The sequence below is a fragment of the Schistocerca americana genome, chromosome 8 (assembly GCF_021461395.2).
Source record: "Schistocerca americana isolate TAMUIC-IGC-003095 chromosome 8, iqSchAmer2.1, whole genome shotgun sequence".
In the NCBI taxonomy this organism is placed as follows: domain Eukaryota; kingdom Metazoa; phylum Arthropoda; class Insecta; order Orthoptera; family Acrididae; genus Schistocerca; species Schistocerca americana.
In genome coordinates this window covers 524,578,385-524,584,329 of record NC_060126.1, presented here as the reverse complement: position 1 = coordinate 524,584,329, position 5,945 = coordinate 524,578,385, and positions in this window count along the sequence as shown.

The window sequence follows — 5,945 nt, the reverse complement described above, 5'->3', positions numbered from 1 at the left end:
AGTGAACAATTTCCAGTAAACATGGGCTCTAAAATGCGTATCTTAAGACCTATGAGCCCTTGTTCATCTTCACTGCAGTGAAACAAGTCAGTTCTACGTCAAGTTCATTGTTGTTTCGAAGGACACTCAAAACACAGTAAAAATGTCATTTTCTATGGATACAGTAAACAGCTGCTAAATTTGTTACTATAAGCCATATTTACAGTTCTTGATGAATGCACTGTATACATTAGCTCTAATGGAACAGTCTGTGGTTTCATCACTTTGCGAAATCCTCTTACACTGTAGTTTTATCTTTGCACTTAACCAGTACAATGGAAATAGTAGGGCAAAGCTGTTTCTATGACACTTGGTTTGTGCAGGTTGCATACAAACCTGTTGTTATGCTAATTGATTTAAGAACATATGGGTGTTGATTTATGATCCCCTGGAGACAATCTGTCCGCCTCCTCACCCTTTACCTCCCTGACCCAGCCCTCCCCCTTGCCAATACAAGCACACCTTTGATACCAAATTAATTGACTAATTAATTAAATGGATCATTAATTACACCCTCTCACAAATCACCTAGCCTTTTCCTGCCCCACCTTCCCCCTCCCAACCAAGAAAAATATTGGTTGGAAAATCGCTCAATCTGTGATGTGCTTGTTGGTGTGCAAGATGCAAGTATTACACTGCCCAGCAACTACATGGCCTAATTATGTAATTACGCTTCTGCAGATTGGAGGTGTTGTTTTGTTGAAAAAATTTTGTGTATGAGCTCACCTAGAGGTGCAGGTATCTAATGAGCTAGTGCAGAATGCCACCACCACACGACATGTCAGCTACTGCCCCCTCCCTCCCCATCTCCCCCAGAGAGGCTCACACACAGGGCTGGCCCATGCATCCCGCAGACCTCTAATTCCCAAACAAAGTGTCAGGTGCATTTTTGCCGACAGGTGAGAAGTGGTGGGAAGTACTAGCTTTCTGCTGCCTCAAAACAAGAGACATGATGTCCTGCTCTGATTACATTGCTACACATTGGCGGCGGGAATAACAATCACAAAATAATCGCTGATAATGGGCCAAATTCCAAAAAGGTCGCGAAAAAACCCACCTAACACATACAGGCTGTTTCAGAGTTATGGTCAATATTCAGGGATATAACAGGAATGATCATTCGAAACAAAAAATTCAAGTAAACGTGGGGTCTAACTTCAGAGCTACCAGCAATTCTTGATCTTCGATACTGTGAAACGAATCTCTTATACTGCAAGCTCTTTGCTTACTTTCATTCCATAATGGCATATGGGCTTATTTTTTGGGGTAATTCATCAAGCCAAGCTAAAGTTTCCAGGCACAAAAACGTGCAGTATGAGTTATATGTGGTGTGAACTCAAGAACGCCCTGCAGAAACCTGTTTAGGGAACTAGGGATACTAACTACTGCTTCCCAATATATTTAATTCTTTAACGAAATTTGCCTTTAAAAATATATCACTTTTCCAAACAAACAGCTCAATACATGGAATCAATACTAGAAATAAGAATAATCTTCACAAGGATTTAAAGTCACTTAGTCTTGTACAAAAAGGTGTGCATTATTCAGGAACACATATTTTCAATAACTTGCCAGCAGCCATAAAAAGCTTAACAACTAATGAAATTCAGTTTAAGAGGAGCCTAAAGGATTTATTGGTGGCCTACTCCTTCTACTCCATTGATGAATTTCTCAGTAGAACCAACTGATATACAACTTCTGCACAATTTCAGTGCAGTAATGTGTTAATTGTAAATAAGTGTATGTGTTTGTGCGTGTGTGTGTTTGTGTGTGTGTGTGTGTGTGTGTGTGTGTGTGTGTGTGTGTGTAAGTACAATCTAACTTCTGCACCATTTCAGTGCAGTAATGTGTTCATTGTAAATGAGTATTGTAGTAGTTGTATTACACGCTTATTAATTTATAAATAAATAAATAAATTATTTTATATTCAGTGCATTAGTATTTGTAAAATGATCCTTTCATATAGTATTCGTTAAAAAATGACGATCATTCCACTTGAGACCTATGGAATGGTACATTATCTTATTTGTTTGAGTTGTAAATATTGGTCATGTATTGTTGTTTTTCTAACATCCTGGAGGACCGCATAACTTCGGATCAATTGGAATGAAAGTAAATCTAATCTAATCTAATCTTCAATATTTTGGGAAGCAGTAGTATGGACCAAAACAAGAAAAAAAGTCCAGTAAACATGTGCTCGAAAATGCGTACATTAAAAATTATGAGCACTTATTCATTAGAAGAGTTGTGTTTCAAAATAGCGAAGATGAACAAGTGCTCATAGCTCTTAAGTTATGCGTTTTAGGGCACATGTTTACCGGACTTTTTTTCTTATTTTAGTCCATACTACCGCTTCCCAAAATATGGAAAGCAAACAGCTTGCAGTGGAAGAGATTTGTTTCACAGTATCAAAGATCAAGAATTGCTGGTAGCTCTTAAGGTATGCCTTTTAGACCCCATGTTTAATTGGCTTTTTTGTTTCGAATGATTATTCCTGTCATATCCTTGAATATTGACCATCACTTGTGAAACACCCTGTATACTGCAAACAGACTCTATAACACGTTCACCCGCTAACAGCTTAGAGCAAGTTCATGGTGCCAGAAAAATAACTCCCTTACTGCATTTCACTAGGACTATCGTAACAACATGTGTGCTTCCGACAAAAGCTAGCGCCCAGGCCCATGGACAACTGGCGAGCGATCCCAGCACCCCCAAGCGACGTCAGCGGGATCTACTGACTGGTGATGACATCAGAAAGAGTGATGTGGTCCATCCCCATGTCTATAGGCAGATGAATGCAAATCAGGTAATTAAATTTTAATGACACTTGCAATATATCTGGGGTCTTGCATGCAGAGATGTTTGGAAACACAGGTACACTTCTCCATACTTTGCCCGTAACCTGTGCAGCCATAAAGGCAGCCAGACATGTACTGAGCACTAGTTTATTATTCACCTACCCAGCAACTGCATTGAGCATGGCCGCCTTGACAGTCCAGCGACCCCAGAGCAGAAGTCGGGGTCCTTTTGATACCTGATACCTGGGAAACAACCTCAGCTCTCTCTCAAGTGGCTATTGCCTGTCTCTGTATGAACTAACATGTCGAAACATGCAGACAGATGTTGTCATCCCTCTCCAGAATACTGCATTCCTTTTGCCTAGTGCTGAATCAGTGAAGGGATATAAAACCCACCCCCTCCACCCCGTTCTCATTGTGCTATCATCCACTGTAGGGTCAGCTCGATTGTCTTGTTCTTGCTCCTGTATGCATTAATCGTTAGATTATATTAGATTAGATTTACTTTCATTCCAATTGATCCGTAGTGAGGAGGTCCTCCAGGATATAAAACATGTCAGAAAAACAACAATACATGACAAATATTTACAACTAAAACAAAAAAGATAATGTACCATTCCACAGGTCCCAAGTGGAATGATCATCATTTTTTAATTAACACTATATGAAAGAGTCATTTTACAAATACTAATGCACTGAATTTAAAATAAAAAAGTTTTATATTTATTTATAATGTAATAAACATGTAATACAACTACTATAATACTTATTTACAATGAACACATTACTGCACTGAAATGGAGCAGAAGTTAAGATTGTACTGACACTTACACACACACAAACACACACACACATTTTCAATGAACACATTACTGCACTGAAATTGTGCAGAAGTTATATTGTACTTATATTCAAATCAGTTGGTTTTACTGAGAAATTCATCAATGGAGTAGAAGGAGTTGGCGACCAATAAATCCTTTAGGCTTCTCTTAAAGTGAATTTCATTGGTTGTTAAGCTTTTTATGGCTGCTGGCAAGTTATTGAAAATGTGTGTTCCTGAATAATGCACACCTTTTTGTACAAGACTAAGTGACTTTAAATCCTTGTGAAGATTATTTTTATTTCTAGTATTGATTCCATGAATTGAGCTGTTGGTTTGAAAAAGTGATATATTTTTAATGACAAATTTCATTAAGGAATAAATATGTTGGGAAGCAGTAGTTAGTATCCCTAGTTCCCGAAACAGGCTTCTGCAGGATGTTCTTGAGTTCACACCACATATAACTCTTACTGCACGTTTTTGTGCCCGGAAAACATTAGCTTGGCTTGATGAATTACCCCAAAAAAATAATCCCATATGACGTTATGGAATGAAAGTAAGCATAGTATGACAGCTTCTTCATTTTTATATCCCCTATGTCTGACAAAATTCGCATTAGATTAGATTAGATTAGTTTTTCGTTCCATAGATCCATGCTGAGGAGATCTTCGTGGATGTGGAACATGTTAGCTTGCTTACAAGATGAAGGATATTTAAACCAGCAGCAGTGGCAGTGCCAGTGGAAGCAAACGCCCGAGACCCACACAGGAATGGGAATTACCAGGTATGCGTAAATTTAATTTCATAGCATGAGGTCAGATGTTGAAGTTCATTTTCGTAAAAAAAATTTTGTAGTTTCAAATCCTTGTGTGTTCACATTTCGAAGTTTGTCGTAGAATGTGTGCTCAGAGTTAGTCATTAATTTTTGTTTCTTGTTGCTTCAGCATACAACGAGTAAATCATGGTTGAGTTGGAGACAGAAAGATTGCAACAGCAGCAGCAGCAGCATGAGCAACCTCATCGTAAGTAATATACTGCTGTTATTTAGTGGTCAGTGAGTCTTTGTTGTTGTATATGACTTCGAGGATCAAACTTCAACTTTTTCACTAAGAATTTCGTAGTATTGAGTATTTGTCATCTTATTGTTTCAGTATATGTCCAGCGGACAACCGATGACCTCGCTGCTGAAAGCCAGCAGCAGCAGCATTCAAAGTGGTACATATGTTCTTCCTCATAGTGCAGTTGCTGTAAGACAAAAATTTAATCATATATTTAAAATATGTTGCTTTTTCTTTGTTGCTGTTGCTTATGATTTCGATCAGTGGGAGCAGGGATGGGAGCAGGGAGGGGCAGAAGTTGTGATGCCATCTGCATCACAGCTATCATATAAGTACATATTTGTTCATCAAATTTTTTTCTTAGTTCTTTGTTTGTATGTTTTTTATTACATCGATATGTTGATGTTGTACATCAGTTGACTGATCCATGGTAGTGCAGGTAAGGAGACGCCTGAGCGAGTGGAGGATGTGGAGAGGGAGCTGCATTGCCAAGGGGGAATGCTGGACCACGTGAGGGATAAGTCACGGTACCAGAGCAATGTAGGTAATCCATACTCACTCTGCTTACAAATAACCAGTATTCTTTTCCTTGCAGCAGCAGACGACATGTGGAATGATGTACTTATTTCTCACTATTATTCCATACAGCACCACCATCCATGCACTATGCAGTGGTGCTGGTACTGGGGGTCGGTGAATGAACCACCGACGAGACGCAGTCCTGTGCGGCATGCTCCACCATGTAAGACGGACCTCATCACTGTGTAGGAAGATGCCACAGCACAAGCTGCCACAGCCATCGGCACCCCCACCCCAGCATTAGTTCCACTGTGGTGTCCGTGAGCCACACTCACTCTGGCAGTTGGCTCAGGTTTGGGAACAACAACCACCTCTGCCACTGCAACATGGTTGCTCATACTGGGACAGTGCACTATCTCGTCTTCCTCCAAATGTATTCCCAAACCACAAGGTACACGCACCTCCTTGCGCCTCCACCATGCGAACAGCAGCAGCATCGTCATCGACTAGTTGTAGTTCTAGTAACAGTAGTAGTAATCCTGTGGCTCATGGCAGTTTCCTGCCCTGTCCTTTTAGTGAAGGACACCAGATCAGCAACACAATACCGCAATTGGGATAATGACTGTGCATGCCTTTGAGGAACAAATCTCGTTTACTAGAATAGAGAATCCAACAAGAGGGTACCGAGACACTGCAGGGTTTCTGAAA